The sequence below is a fragment of the Falco biarmicus genome, chromosome 6 (genome assembly GCF_023638135.1).
Source record: "Falco biarmicus isolate bFalBia1 chromosome 6, bFalBia1.pri, whole genome shotgun sequence".
In the NCBI taxonomy this organism is placed as follows: domain Eukaryota; kingdom Metazoa; phylum Chordata; class Aves; order Falconiformes; family Falconidae; genus Falco; species Falco biarmicus.
Genome location: NC_079293.1, coordinates 51,553,037 through 51,569,040, shown reverse-complemented (window position 1 = coordinate 51,569,040; position 16,004 = coordinate 51,553,037). Strand labels below are relative to the sequence as shown.

At 45.6% G+C, this 16,004-nt stretch overlaps 1 long non-coding RNA gene across 1 annotated transcript in view; it reads left to right on the top strand.

The window, feature by feature from the left end:
- The first annotated feature begins 582 nt into the window (after nt 1-582).
- The window catches only part of LOC130151078 (uncharacterized), a 43,606-nt gene continuing 28,184 nt past the window's right edge, over nt 583-16,004 (top strand). Inside the window, exon 1 of the long non-coding RNA XR_008822497.1 lies at nt 583-1,937. This is a non-coding gene — a long non-coding RNA (uncharacterized LOC130151078). The remainder of the gene's footprint in view (nt 1,938-16,004) is intronic.

Sequence of the window (16,004 nt, the reverse complement as noted above, 5' to 3'; positions counted from 1 at the left end):
CAGCCACGGTGGCATCCAGGAGTATGTCTCATGCCATGTTCCAAGAAAAAATTTGCTCCTTTCTGCCATGAAGAAAAATGTTTCCTTTTTGTAATGCACCTGCCTGGAGTGCTGTATATTCAAGAATTTACATCTGACTCCATTATATAATGTAACCCTGAAGCTACTCCCTTTTGTTAAACATGCACTGCACTTGTTTTCTTGTGAGAAAAACGTGTGCGGATCACATCCATCTTACTGCTTCTGTGTCCCATTTTCCTGGCTACATACTCATTTAACGAGCAGTTGAAAAAAATAAAAAGCTCCGGCAGGATCTTTTCAAAATAAAAATCTCCCTGGTTATCCAGATAAGAGTTACAGAATAACAAGTCAATGCTGCCTTTGTGTGATGCCTGCATGACTCTTACTGATACAAGAGTCATAACTGTGGAATGGAGTCTTTGGAGATAGAAGGTAATCTGGCCATAAAATCAAGGAGACTTAAATAATACAAATTGCCAATTGCCAGATACTTCTGACTCTCTTTTTTTTTTTTTTTTTTTTTTCCCCCTTTTGGGTTTGGGGTTTTGGGTTTTTTTCAGTGCCTGAGCTTTTAAATGGGTTTGGCTCCAACCTAAATAATACCTTGTGTTTGGAATGTGATTAATAATAGGCTCAGTTTAATTGCTTGGGACTTGTTCTAAGGAACATCTCTGCTAGCGGATTACTTGTATAATGTTCAAAAACCTCCCAAACCCCACATGCCAAACTTTTCTTTTTGTATTTGTATGTTTAGGAAGCATCATTCTATTGCCACAAGACACAAATACTAGTTGAGGATACTCGGCATCTCTGAGCCGTGTTCTTCCTTTTCTGTGTCTTCTCTAAAACCTGGAGGCAGACAGCACCTCTGAGGTCAGAGACTAGAGGAAGGTCAAGAAACTGAATCAGAATCAAGGATCAACATTTTAATAATGAGGGAATATTTTCTTTAAAGCTTTGTTTAAATGATTGCTATGGTTACAAGCTCTGTAACCAGGATACTCCGGTTACACAAATAGTAACTGAGTTTAGCCTGCTTTTTAATCTTAATTTTCTGCCAAGGAATATATTGAACTGCATGGGAGGACATGGGAACTAAATGATTGGTAGCAAAATCCTGTGTAAGCTGTAATTCACTGCTGAAGGTGGTGCAGCAGCCAGGTTGGTTGGTGTACAAGTCAAGTGCAGAGTAAGGGGTGTTTCCTCTCAAAAGTTTTATGGCAGTTTTCCCTGATGTTTTTATAAGCAGTCCTCACTTGGAAATTGGCAGTGCTTGTACCTTGTTGGATTTAACTTCCCCTAGCTCTGGCTGGAAGAGTCCCTGTTCTTCTTCATCTCTTCCTTCCCACTTGTGCTGGGGCTGAAGGGCTGCTCACGGGGGGGGGGGGGGGGAATGTGGACCTGGCTTCTTCCAGACCCACCTCCTGGCTGCTCACCTCAGTGCTTGCAGGTACAAGATGCAACACAGAGAGGCTGAAGTCAGCCCTGGAGAGGGCCAGCGTGGGTAGGACTGAGCTGAGTTATCTTGCCTCCGTGTTCTGCCTCCCTCATCTGTAATACGCTTCTGACCTACTTCTGAGGACTATTTATCATAAAGGCTTGCACGGAAAAGGAAGGCAAAAAGGAACGACACTTAACTGCTCCTCCTGCTGCGTGTCAGTGGCACAATACCTGTTGCCCAGGGGAACATCAATCGTGGCAAACTTGCTCATGTTCCCTGCAGCACACAGATGTCTTGTGAGGGTCCTTGTTTCATTACTTGTGTGCTGGAAGAAGATTCATAGGGGCATACTGGTACTTCTGTGATGTGACTGTGTAGTGTGAGGCATCGTGCCTGTGGAGGTGGAGCAGCTACGCAACGGGAGAAGCGGGATCACCCAGCCATCTTTCTGCTCTTTGGGAAGATCCTAATACAAGTAGCTTCCAGGAGGTGGCTGGCTGTGGCTGGAACAAATGAGAAAAGAGTAGTTTACAGCAGAGCTGGGAAGCCAAGCCAGGATTTTGGCAATGTAGCTGTCCTCTGTCTCTTGAAGTCCGTAGAAATGGCGGTGTGCCTGTTTATGCCAGAAGGGGATTTGTCCTAGTGCTTCAGATAATTGCTAGACATCAGAAATTCAGAGTACAGGTATTGCTGTGAACAAGCACTGTATAAATTGGGCTAGTCATGTGTTTGGCAGATCTCTCATTAACAAGGATTTCTTAATAAGTATTATAATATTCTTATTAATGAGGAATTACCTTCTAAATCCCTTTCACAGGAAGAAGTCTGACTCATGCAGTGAGGTGAGGATATAAGGCTGAAGGCATGAAGGAGGTGATGGGAGAATTAACATTTCACTTCCCCTCTGGAGAGCGTGCGGCAGAGCATGGGTGGAGGGAGGGATGTCCTGAAACTACAGACTGGGGAAAAGGCAGAATTAGCATTTTGGTGAAGATGGGGGCACCTTCAATCAAGGTGTTTGATGACTAGTTTAGTTTACCTGCAATATAAAATTTGGCTTGGGAGAAATGGTTCTCAAGTACGAATGGCTTCATTTGGTTTCTCTTTCTTGTCATTGCCGTCACTGGAGCTGGTAGGAGTTAATACCTGTAGCAGTGGACACAGCCCAGTGTAAGAAAGCCTTGAGAGGGGAGTCTGTGGGTTGCGCTCGGCTTTTGCTGAGGATTGTGCCTGCAGAGGTGGCAGTGTTGTCCTGGCCTCAGTGGAGGTTTATTTGTGTGGATTTTGGCATGCTCCGTGTCTGATCTTCTCTGATGAAAATGTGCTGGCAGCAGAGGAGCGCTGGAGAGCCCAGCCCTGTTCTGCTTCTGGGCTGAGGGGACGGCTGCCTTGTTGTCCCGTCACTGATCAGCTGCCACCTCTGTCCAAACACACACCTACACCTAACGCAGCTGGATGTCCCAGGCCATATTGTTATTGAATCCTCTCTCCCCGCTGTGCTCAGCTGCTGATTAGTGGAAACACAGTTTTGTGAGCCAAGCCTGACAGAGCGGGCCAAATTTTAAAGTGGGTATGCATAATCTTTAGAAACTGTGTAACTGTGAACTCTCATTTTCTTCTGATTGTTTTGGTGGAGGTGAGGGCATGATAAACGGGCATGTGAGAACTCGCACTGGATTTTAACTGCATGAATTTGAAAATGGACAGACACGAACAAGACCCAGAAACTTCTGTATTGCACTTTTGAAAACCTGTAGTATGGTACTGAGGACCCCAAAATAAGCCTGACTTTCCCTCCATAGTACTGTTGTTCCCTGTGACTGCTGTGTGTGTGCACTGCAGCGGCACAGTGGAAGGTATTTCAGACAGGCTTTTGAGTCCTGGGGTCAATAGTGCAAGGGCACAAACCATATGAACTTCATCAGAGTGTCTTAACCTTGCCCCTGGCTTTTGAGACCAAATAGCAGACACCTCACAAGTCTTGGCAGTTAAGTAGTTAAAAGTAGTTAACTGCTGACAGTGACTCTTAGCTAAGTTGTTTCTGCAGAATTTTTATTTAAAACATATCCAACGGACTTCAAAATGGTTGTCACACGTTTATTGTTCAGACTTTGCTGCTTCGAGTACACCTGGGAGATGTCCTGTAGGGTACATTTCTGTTCAATATTTGTCGGTGATCTGAATGCAGGAGTTGAATGCACCATTAGCAGGTTTACTGATGATACCAAACTGGGACATGCTATTGATTCTTCTGAGACAAGGGGCCTTGAAGAGGGACCTAGATAGACTGGAGCACTGGGCAATGATTAATGGGATGAAATTTAACAAGTCCAAACACTGGATCCTGCATGTGGGACAGAATAACACAGGGCACAAGTATAAATTGGGAGAGGAGAGGCTGGAGAGCAGCCCTGCAGAAATAGGGTACTGGTGGGCAGCAGGCTCAGTGTGAGTCACCAGTGTGCCCTGGCAGCCAAGAGGGCAACCCGCATCCTGGGGTGCATCAAACACAGAACAACCAGCCAGTTAAAAGGTTCTTATCTTGCTGTATTCAGCTTTGGTGTGCCTCACGTGGTGAGTGCTGCGTGCAGTTCTGGGCCCCACAATTTAAGAAGGATGTGAAGGTCCTTGAATGCATCCAGAGGGCTAAAAAGCTGGTGAAGGGGCTGCGAGGAATGCCCTGCGAGGAGCAGCTAAGGAGTTGGGGCTTGTCTATCTTGGAGAAAAGGAGGCTGAGGGGTGACCTTATTGCTCTCTACAGCTTCCTGAGGAGGGGACATGGAGAAGGAGGTCCTGAGCTCTTCTACCTGGGATCTGGTGCTAGGACATGTGGGAATGGTTCAAAGCTGCACCAGGGGAAGTTTAGACTGGGCATTAGGAAGCATTTCTTTACTGAGAGGTAAAATGACTTTACTGAGAGTGGTCAGACACTGGAACAGCCTTCCTAGAGAAGTGGTTGATGCCCCAGGCCTGTCAGTGGTTAAGAGGCATTTGGTTAATACCCTTAATAACGGGCTTTAAGATTTGGTCAGCCCTGAAGTGGTCAGGCAATTAGAGCAGATGGCTGTTGTAGGTCCCTTCCAACTGAAATAGTGTAGTCTATTCTATTCTAGAGCGGTGGTGGTAGGTTGGTATGACAAGACAAAATGTCTTTACAAGACTGACTTCAGCTTCTTAACCTTTAAGGATTATAAAAGACGTTTGCTTGTTTTATTTTCTCTGGTTCAATGTAACATGCATGGCTGTGCTTTAACCAAGTTCTTGTGGTACTGCATTTTTCTTCTTACTAATCCTTGTAACATTTTGCCTGGCGAGTAGGAGCAGTACATGCAGAAAGTTCATACACCTGTGTAAATGTTACTGTTAACAATTACTACTCTGCTGAGGACTCAGAAAGATTTGCCAAAGGCTCAGAAGAACTTCATCAAGCATAGGAAGCTGAGCTTGTGGGAGGTAGGGCCCCAGTAGCTGGTGCTGTGTCACATAGCCCATTGGAGCTGCAGCTGCAGGGGGGTGAGGATTTTCCATTTCCAGCGGACCTGGATGAACCCACCTGTTTGCCAGCAGTTGCTCCCCTACTCAGCTGGCACAGCTTGCTACATAGTCATTCCCTGAGCAAAGCCAGGTCAAAATGGTTTGTTTGAGCGTTTTCCTAACTAAATCTAAAGCTGCCTGATGCGTTTTCACCAGGCTGAGTTGGGAAATCATCACGCGAGCTGGTAATCTGGCCAAATTGGTGAGGGGTTAAGCTGTGTTGGAGTTCATGGTGAGGTACTGGGAAGGCTGGGGGATGAATGGGGAGTTGGTGACTGCTTTGCTTGGATAGCAGCAGTTTGAACATGCAGGGAACTCATTGCTGCAGTTAAACATGTATATGGGCTCTTTTGTCATGAAATGTGGGTGTCCCATGTCATTTCAGCAGCAGAAGAGTTGCATTTGTTCAGCCTGGAGAAGGCTCGGGGGAAAAGAAATGCTGTCTTCAGCTAATGATGGGAGGCTATGGAAAAGACGGTGGTGCCCAGTGGCAATCTGAGAGATCACAGGCATGCGCTGCATCAAGGAAGATTAGATAGAAGGAAAAAAAATCCACTGTGAAGGTAATCACACATGGGACCAAGTACCCAGACATGTGCAATCTCTATGCCTGGAAAGATCCAAAACTGACAGGACCTCAGCAATCTCATGTGACTTCAAAATTGGTTCTGTTTCCCTTGGGAAGGGGAAGTGGCCTCAAGAGATCCCTCCAACAACAAGTATTCTATGATTATAATTTTTTGTGGCATTTTAAATTAGATGAAAGCAATTAATCTTATTGAGAGTGTGATGAGGTAACCTTGGCTGGACGCTAGCTGCCCACTGAGCCGCTCTATCACTCCCCTCCTCAGCTGAGTGGGGAGGGGAGAAAAGAAGATGAAAAAAACCTTGTGAGTCAAGATAACGGCAGTTTAATGAAAGCAAAAGTTGCACATGTGGAAGTGAAGGAATACAAGAAATGTTATTCTCTACTTCCCATCAGCAGGTGATGTTTGGCCACTTCCTGGGAAATTTGGCTTCAGTATGTGTAGTTGCTCCGGAAGACAAACGTAAATAATGAATGACCCCCCTTCCTCCTCCTCCCTCTTAGCTTTTATATCTGAGCATATGGTATGGAATATCCCTTTGGTCACTTTGGGTCAGCTGTCCTGGCTATGTCCCCTCCCAAGACCTTGCCCATCCCCAGCCTACTGGAGATGCAGGGGATGTGGTGGGGAATGTTGGAGAGACAGCCCTGATGCGGTGCCAGCGCTGCTCAGCAGCAGCCAAAACACTGGTGTGTTATCCCCACCTTTCTAGCTGCCAATACAAGGACAGCACTATGGGGGCTGCTGGGGGGCTCAGCCTGACCCAATACAGCCGCTCTGTCACTCCCCTCCTCAGCTGGACAGGAGAGAGAAAATATAACAAAAAAGCTCATGGGTCAAGATAAGGGCAGGGAGAGATCACTCAGCAATCACTGTCATGGGCAAAACAGGTTTGACTTGGGGAAATTAGTTTAACTGATTACCATCCAAATCAGAGTAGAATAATGAGAACGAAAACATCAAAACACCTTCCCCCACCCCTTCCTTCTTCCCAGCTTAACTTCACTCCCCATTTTCTCTCCCCCCTCCCCACCAGCGTTGCAGGGGGACGGGGAATGGGGCTGCGGTCAGTCCATCACACGCTGTCTCTGGGGCAGGAGGCTCCTCACACTCTGCCCTGCTCCAGCCTGGGGTCCCTCCCACAGGGGACAGTCCCCCACGAACTCCTCCAACGTGAGCCCTTCCCGTGGGCTGCAGTTCTTCATGAACTGCTCCAGCGTGGGGTCCCCCCGATGGGGTGCCGTCCTTCAGGCACAGACTGCTCCAGGGTGGGTCCCCCACGGGGTCACAAGCCCTGCCAGGACCCTGCTCCAGCTGGGCTCCTCTCTCCACGGGTCCAGAGGTCCTGCCAGGACCCTGCTCCAGCATGGGCTTCCCATGGGTCACAGCCTCCTTTGGGCATCCCCCTGCTCCAGCGTGGGGTCCCCCATGGGCTGCAGGTGGCTATCTGCTCCACCGTTAACCTCCATGGGCTGCAGGGGCACAGCCTGGCCCACCATGGCCTTCACCAGGGGCTGCAGGGGAACCCCTGCTCCGGCGCCTGGAGCACCTCCTGCCCCTCCTGCCCCGGCCTGGCTGGCTGCAGCGCTGCTGCTCTCACCTGTTCTCACTCCTCTGGCTGCAATTGCCATTGCACAGGTTTTGCCCCATCTTAAATATGTTATCGCAACGGCGCTACCACCATCGCTGATGGGCTCAGCCTTGGCCAGTAGTGGGTCCATCTTGGAGCTGGCCAGTATTGCCTTCATCGGACATAAGGGAAGTTTCTAGCAGCTTCTGACAGAAGCCGCTCCTGTAGCCCTCCCCGCTACCAAAACCTTGCCCTTTGAACCCAATACAGAGAAGTGAATGTTGCTTGTACTCAGAACAACCCACCACCATGTTCACTACCTGAAATTTACATGCAGGAAGATGAGGCAGAACATCATTCCTCTGAGAGTGGTCCCAAGAGCAGGGATTATAATGCAGAATATGCAGAGGTTTTGGGTGCACAGCCTGGTGTTGGTATTGTACATCTCCCCCTGCTACCTACCAGTGCTGATGGGATTCTCCAGGGTGCCGTAAAGACCCCCGCTACTCCCTGGCGGGGAAAGGCACTAAGCAGAGCAGCAACGTTGCAGCCTGTTTCTGCAGCTTGCACCATTAACGTGCTTACTACGGCTCTGCAGTTCTATGTGCTTCACAGCTACAGTACAACATGCTACATCATATGATACATTATGTTAATATATAATTAAGATCTTAATATGGTATATGTTAATTCACTGGTAAATGCAGATGAAGCTGTGTTCCATCAAGAATCTCTATTAGTATGTGTATATTAGAGACATAGAAATAGATGATAGCAAATATCGTAAACTAAAGGTGTGGAAAGCCTGGGTGGGTTAATGGCCACTGTTCTGCACACACAAGGTAAATGTGATCTTTTACAGAAGGAAAAGTTTAATCTCCTTTCTGGGCAGCCAGCTGAACATATGGTGCTTTTAATCTATATTTTAGTGGTGTGAGTGTATTTAATGATGAAAAAAGTGATAGATTAAGAGGAGTGGGCTGACCGAGGCAGGTGCAGAGAACTGCTGCTGGGTAAGACATCTCTTGTGGCAGCAGGTCCATCTCCTCCTGTCTCTTATGTCAAGCTGCTGTTTCTGTTGTCAAGATTTTTCTGAACAAACTTGCTAGTTGTACAGAATACCACCAGTCAAAAGTGTGGATTTCTGCAATGGTCTGGCAGTCTAGCAATGGTGTAGAAGCACAAACTTGAACCCACAACTGTCTCCAGTTGATGTAATTCAGATATGACTCTGAATTTCAGGAGGTAGCACTACATTACCAAGCCACAAAAAAAGGCTGCTTCTGATAAAAATGACACTGACCACACTGTCTTTTTTTCTTTCTTTGAAACAAATGCCTCATTTTCTTTACATTACATTCAGCCTCTGGTGTAACAGAAAGATGAGTCTTGTGTTCTGGGATGCCATAGTCTATAGACATTAATTTAATAACATTTTGTAGTACAATAAGCAAAGAAAGAAACTCAGTACATTCATATTGCTGAGGGAATTTTCCAGTTAGGATCTACCAGAGTGACTGAGAGCAGAGAAATGATCCTTGAAGTTTGAGCAATCACCTTGCTGCTGGCACAGGACCTGTTCTCGTGCATGAGAACCAGGGTGTCCATATGGAAGCGTGAGACATTTCATTTTCTTTGTGAGCAGAAGATGTAACTCACAGTTCTAAACACTGGAGCTGGTCATTATCATCGTATGTTGGGTATAGTGGCTTCCCTGTCTTTTGTGTAGAGGGTCAGACTGAGATTTAAAATAGAAATTTTCAAATTCTATTTTCAGTCCAGGAGACATCTGCTAAAATAGTCAATGGAAAGGCTACTGTTAACTCTGAGAACAACATTATGCTCCAGAGTTAACATCCAAATGTGTGGATTCCTTTATGAGCCAAGGATAGATGAAGTTCAATTGGCAGTTATTGTCACCAGAATTCAGGTCACAGTTTCATGAGATACTGTCAAAAAAACCCCAACTGGATCACTGCAATGATCTGAGATAAAATTAGCTCTTCTTGGCGGTGGTAGCGGTGAGAGTATTTTTAACCTGAATTGTTTGAGCAACCTAGTTCAAGTGCAGCCATGCAGCAGCACACTGATGAGGGCAGTGGGTGCAGCATGTGGATGGCAGTGATGCCTTGAATGGGGGGGCAGGGGAAGAAGTTGTAAGTCGTGTTACTGCTAGAAGCAGCATTTTATTTTTAATTCTGTGGAAAACTGGTGGAGACATGCGGGAAGAGACAGCTGAGTAACACGATGACTAGCACAACTGGACTTACCCCTTGGGACTTGCTTAAGGTTCTTTCTGTGTACAATTGCTGTGACACTGGAGGTGTTCAACTTGCGACTTTGTTTTTCAGAAACTGAACTAGCTGGCAGTTTGTAAGCTGAAGCTTTTTCTGGTGTTAGCTGTAGGGCACTGGGACCACCTAAACTGACAAAACAGAAAATCCAGAACACCAACAAATCTCAACAAATGCTGATTTTAAAAAAGCTATTGCTTTTTTCTGTTGTTGTGTTAAGTAATACCCTCCAAAGGGATGGGTTGAAAAGTGGACTGAGTGTCACAGTGCCCAACTTTAATGTTGCTGACACCTGGTGAATTATGGAGGGACCTTGAAAGGCTCCCTGTCTGGGTGAGGTCTGGCATGGTCCGTGTACCCGAATTGCACAAGCCAGCTCTCCCAGCCCTGTTGTCTTGGTAAAGTGCCTAGACCTATGTCCAAAGCATGCCTCACTGAGCTGGCACATGGTTCTGGGACCTCAGAGATTTCTCCAATTCCCTGGTGCCTAGACCATAGCCCATTCTTTAAGGAGCCCATGGTGTTGTATAGCACAGCTTTTCCCTCTGGGCTGCCACAACCTGCCATTCGAGGTAGCTTTTTTAGCCTAGAAAACTGCCCAGCTTTGCAAACTGGAAGTGGTGTGAAATAAGAGTGATCTGCCAGAGGAGCTCTTCATGGCCCGAGTGTTACTGGTGTGTGGGGGCATGAGTGCTCAAAAACCCTCGGCTTTTCACAGTTTCCACACTGAGTAAAGCACTAGTACCCCAACCTAATTATAAGCCAGTTTTGGGAGCCACAACAGCAAAAAAAAAATGGTTTTGCTTTTGCAAGAATAATTTTCCACCAGGTTAAACCCCAAACCAGCCACAGCTGGGTCGAGGGGTGCCAGCACCCAAATAAGAGAGGAGCAGAAGCAGGGGAAGGAGAACTCCTTTGGTGGCAGCTAGTCCTTAAGAAATAACAAATACCCAGCTGCTCACAACAGTCACCCGTCTGGTCCTGTATTCTGTGCTGGCTGTAGCAATAGTAAGATCACATTTTGGGTAGCGCTGCAATTGAGTAGTAAGTGAGCAGGATTTTGGTACACCTGAGCTGGCCTAGTAGCTTGCTGCTGCCAGAAGGACTATTCCCACTTCATGCATCAGCACTCTAACATGCTGGAAAAGAATCCTTTGTTCCTTAGTTAGATTACTTTTCTGTTGGGCTCATGAGTTAGATCAGTTCATCAGAGAGCCTGACAAGTGCCTGAGCCAGTGCGGAGGAGGCTCTGCAGAACTGTAAGCCGGTGCGAGGAGCAGGACCTCCCCCGTTGTGGAGACAGAGAGCTGTTGCAGCAGCTCAAATGGTATTGTCAGCCCTGACCTAGATCTCATGTGAAATGAAACCTGAATCTAATCATATTTTGTTCTATTTTTAACAAGGACTATCCAGCAAGCTGCAGCAAGCAGAGTAGGTTTAGATCTGTCATTGGGTGGGAGAAGTGTGAGAAAGAGTGAAGAGCTACAGGAAGTGGGTGAAGTGATTGAAGAAATCATAGGATCATAGAATGGTTTGGGTTGGAAGGGACCTTAAAGATCATCTAGTTCCACCTCCCCCGCCATGGGCAGGGACACCTTCCACTAAACCAGGTCGCTCAAAGCCCCATCCAGCCTGGCCTTGGACACTTCAGGGAGGGGACATCCACAGCTTCTCTGGGCAACCTGTTCCAGCACCTTGCCACCCTCACGGTAAAGAATTTCTTCCTTATATCTAATCCAAATCTACCCTCTTTCAGTTGAAAGCCATTCTCCCTTGTTCCATCACTGCATGCCCTTGTGAAAGGTCCCTCCCCAGCTTTCCTGTAGCTCCCCTTTAGGCACTGGCAGGCTGCTATAAGGTCCCCCCAGAGCCTTCTCTTCTCCAGGCTGAACAACCCCAACTCTCTCAGCCTGTCTTCATAGGAGAGGTGGTGCTCTGCCTTTTATCCTTTCTGATGAGAAGATGTGAGCTGGAGCATTGCAGCACTTGGTGTTTGGATGAGTTACAGAGCAGAGGCCATGGCTACTTGTAGTCAATAAAGATTGCTTTATTGGCACTTTTCCTAAAAGTAGCTTCATTAAATGCAATGTGTTGGCCAAATTCTAATTGAGTAAATCCATTCTTTTTATCTCAGGGCCCCTGAAGTAAAATGTCTGGGTAAAATGTTCACTTCACAGGAACAGAGGGCTTGCTAATGGCCCAGTAATTCAGCCCCTTGGATGGGATTCTCATCGGACATTAGTGTGTGGAGCTCAGCTGGCTCCAAAGGAGCTATTCTGGTTTACACCTGAAAAGATCTGGACCTTTTGTTTTCTGCGGATGGCATTGCCAGAATTATCAGGGCAAGGTACAAAAAATTAAGCCATTAGGAAATTGATCATTGAAAAGGTTTCTTTCTCTTACCAGACAGTTAATGCTTGGGTTCTGCTCTGAAGTTTTATACCTAGTGAAAGCCACTGCCCTAAGAGTCTATGTTTCTGCAGTGTATTGCTGTTGTTTACAACCCAGAGCAGGTGGCCCTCAGCCCAAAGTGAAATCATAAGTAATTCCTTAATATTTATAGCTTGAAAAGCATTTTGAGATCCTCTGAAGTCACTCTCTGTGGTGGATTTTGATAACCAATGACTAAAATGATTCATGCAAATAAGAGGGCTTCCTGAACATCCTTTTCCCCCCCTTTTCCTTCTTTTTATTTTCCAGGGAAAAAAAAGAATATTCTACTAATACAGAACTTGTTTTCTTGACCAGTGAAAATGAGGTATTTTCTTCTTCTCTTCATTGAATTCATTAGAATCCTTTTTTGTGCTCAGTATTTTGCTAAGGCTGTCTTTCTCTCAGGCTGGACTGTATTTTATCTGCGCCTCAAAGCTGAAGCCTGCTTTGTCAGAGACAGACTTGCACTTAAGCCTTTCCCTTTTTTTATTTTAAGCATAAAAATATTTTCAATTGGATAAACAGAGGAAGTAACCTTAAATCAGAAATGCATGGCGGGGGGGGGGTGGGGGGGTAGGGGCGGGGAAGCCAGGATCCAAATACAGGGCAATGTGAAGCTTTTCCCATTCTTCCAGTCAGGGCCTTAAGCAGCTGTGACAGGGAAGGAGGATGATGTGCTTGTTCCCTCCTTATGGGACAGAGACCACATGCCTCATTAAACAGCATGAATGGGTGTGTTTGCATGCCTTTGTCACATCCTCAGGGTAAATCCAGGACTGTCCTAGCCTGGATGCATGACTTCAGTTGCTCTGTCTGGACATGCTTACATTATATGGGTCCCTTGAGTAGGGGCTAGGGGCAGAGAGCAAAGATCATTCCCTTTAGACCCTTGCCCATACACATGTAATGTAGATATTGTAAAGTACGCTATTCTGGGCTTATTTCTGAACCATTGCCTCTTTTGGATCTTCATATGCCCCTTTTTTTCAGACCATCTCCAAATATAAGGAGTGTGGAAGCTACTTTGCTGATGTAGAAAATTGCTTGCAAATGGCATATGCCCTGGTGTCTTTCTTTGCCACCCCCCTCCCAGTGTCAGGACTGAAAGGTGAGAACCTCTGCCACTCCTCACCATGCCTGCGGCGGCGGAGCTGGCCCATGGTTTGTTCAGCCATCTGCAGCCCATGAGCAATTACCACTTGGATTTCTGTGTTGGGTCAAGTGTGATGAGCGGCCAGGGCTGCAGGGTGACCTGAGCTGTGAGCCATGTGATGCTGTGAGCCAGTGGACACTGTGGATGTTCATGTTTCTGGGTTCCCCTGGGGTTTGAACGCTGTCCCAGCACTGTCCTGCCACAGCCACAACCATCATCTCCTCCTGCATCTTTGAAAGGGATGTGATAAGTCTTTTCTAAGTAGAAAAAACAACATTGCACAGTAGTGAAGCATGTTAGTGCAAAAAATTCAAGGGAAGGGGAGCCCGCCAGTGCAGCAAACACTGTTTCTCCCTGTCTGCCCTTCCCTGTCCTCCTGACTCCCTCACCTAGCTGGCATGTGCTGCTTTGCTGGACAGGCTGACTCAAGGGCAGGGTTATGTCCATTCCTTATGCTTGCCCCTTGGTTCAGCAAAAGTCATGGGTAAACATTAGTATGAATGGTATTGCAGGGGTAGTGTGTGCGCCCAGGAGAGGAATGAGTCTTGCTGCCATTTCCTAATAAAGTAAAAAGAAAAGTCTAAATTCAATACTGATGAGTGCGCTGATGTTCATCATGAAGAGAGAGGGGTGGTGTGAATCTGCAGACAACTGCATATGTGGTTGATTGCAATCTGATTGACAAAGTGAATTTAAAGATGACATTGATAGTGAAGCCTAGAATGAAAGTTTCACTGCTATTTACCATACGTCCCTGATCTGGGTCACTTACACGATTGCTCCAGTTCTGTCATCTGGATTATATATTCCATGCCTGCGTCTACTTCTGTTCAGTTTTGTGGGAAAAGTTAAGCTGAAATAGATTAGCTGTTCCTTACTAATGTCTCATCAACAAGATTCATCATTACTGTGGTCTGCCACAGGGATCAGAAATTAGGTGAGAGGGTCATGTTAGCATCATGGATATGATTTTAGCTGTCATCATGAAAATCCCCTCACATTTGGATAAACTCTAGGTTATTGAAAAATGTTGTGTTTTATATGTTCAGCAGGGGAGCTGTTAAATTTTTGAGGTGACAAAGGTCAGGCATGCAGAAAGGGAAAATATTTTTGTTCCTTCCTTGCAACTTTTGCAAATAAAGGCTGTTGCTGGTTCAAAAGCAGTGCAGCAATGGGTGATTTTAGTAAGAAGGATATAGCTACCATCAGCACCTTTCCCCCCCATAAATCTGTGCCTGGTGGTGTGGGACTAACTGTGAAATAAAAGTAAGACTGAAGGAGGCAACCACAGCACACACCAGGATTCATGAGACTGGAAGTATGATAAGGATGAGCAGCAGGGAAGATGCACATCTCACTGCGACTTACCGCCTCCGAATGATCACAAAAGTGTGGTGGGTTTCTGTGTTTTGAGCACAGAGGTACCTGAGGGAAATGCAGTGAGCTTATGTGCAGACTGCAGTCCCAGAGGCTTTTCACAAGGACATTACTACCACACAAAGGCACTTTTGTGTTGGGTACCAGTACAAGAAGAGAGCAAGAGGAAGACAGCAAATAGTGTTGATGAAGAGTGAGAGGAAGTAGGTTAACACACAGAACTCTGTGATGGTGATGGTGGTTCAAATTGCCAGTCTGACGCAATGGATGACGAACAGGCGCGTGGTGAATTTTTACAGATTTTCTGCCTCTATTGAGGGTACTCCAGCCTCCCACAGCTCTACAGGCCATGAGATTACACATAAACCATCCCCACAGTTTGACTCTAAATGCTCGTAATTCAGCCTGGGATCAGCCAGAATTTTCCCTACAATTTTTTCTCCCATCTCTTGCAAAGATGTGAGGCCCAATCCTGGAACTAAAATCCGGGAGGGTCACTCTCCTATGCTTCCAGTGTTGTATGTATGCACTGAGAACAAGGATGAAACTGCTGGGGTAAAATGCAGTTGGTACCTGGTATGGAAAAAGAGAAGGAACAGGCACGTGGGTGGAAACTCACAGAGTAATAAGAATTGCAAGTATGTGAGTGCAGTTTTAGATGCAAGAATTAAAAGGGTGAAAATGAGCAAAGTGGAATAGAGTAGGAGTGATTTTCCCAGAAGGCTGTGTAATTATTCATGAGGGATGATGCTGTAGGAATCAATCATGACTATTTAGGAAGTTTTTATCTGTAGGAACCTCGTTTCCCTGCTTGCCGAAGTTGGAACATATGAGGCAACAATTATATAATTAAAGATGCGACCATAATGATTATGTAAAATAGAACTAATTTGATGTTGCAAGGCCATGTTGATAATTATTATTATGTAATTGAATATTTGAATATATAAGAAAACTTCAACAACTAAAAGCATTCTAAGGGCCTACTTGAAGAAAAAATAAGTTGGACTCATGCAGATAATTGCTAAAATGGCAACAGAATTAAATAAGACCAAGAAAGGAAAAAAGACATTAATGGCTATATAAATTGCATTAATTTTAAAAGTCACCATAACAACAAACAAAACTTGTAATGGAAACGATATTTCTACAGACTTAAGTCAATGGAAACAAAAGAAAGTAAATAAGGTGAGTATAACTTTTTATCTTAGGATAAGGATTTGTTAAAGGTTAACATTTTCACAGGCACATAACTGCCTTGGTTTTCAGATATGGCCATTCACTTAGGGCTTTGAATCTGAACATTTTATGGGATTCATCTTGCCTTATTTAGACACCTAATAATAAACCTTTTAAGTTTAAGCCAGTTATCTTAGGCTGACTCTAGAATCAGTGAAGAGAAATGGCATCTTCAGAGAGAATGTAATTTCTCCTGTCTTGGATGCCAGGCTTACTGTGAGATGACTTGTCCTTGAATGATGCCTATTATTCTCCACTGCTTATAAAAGGAGCTTAAGGTACCTAAGACCTGAATGATCTACTTTCAGGTGAAGAAAGGCATGTCAGTCTTCATACCTAACATAAGGCATCAATA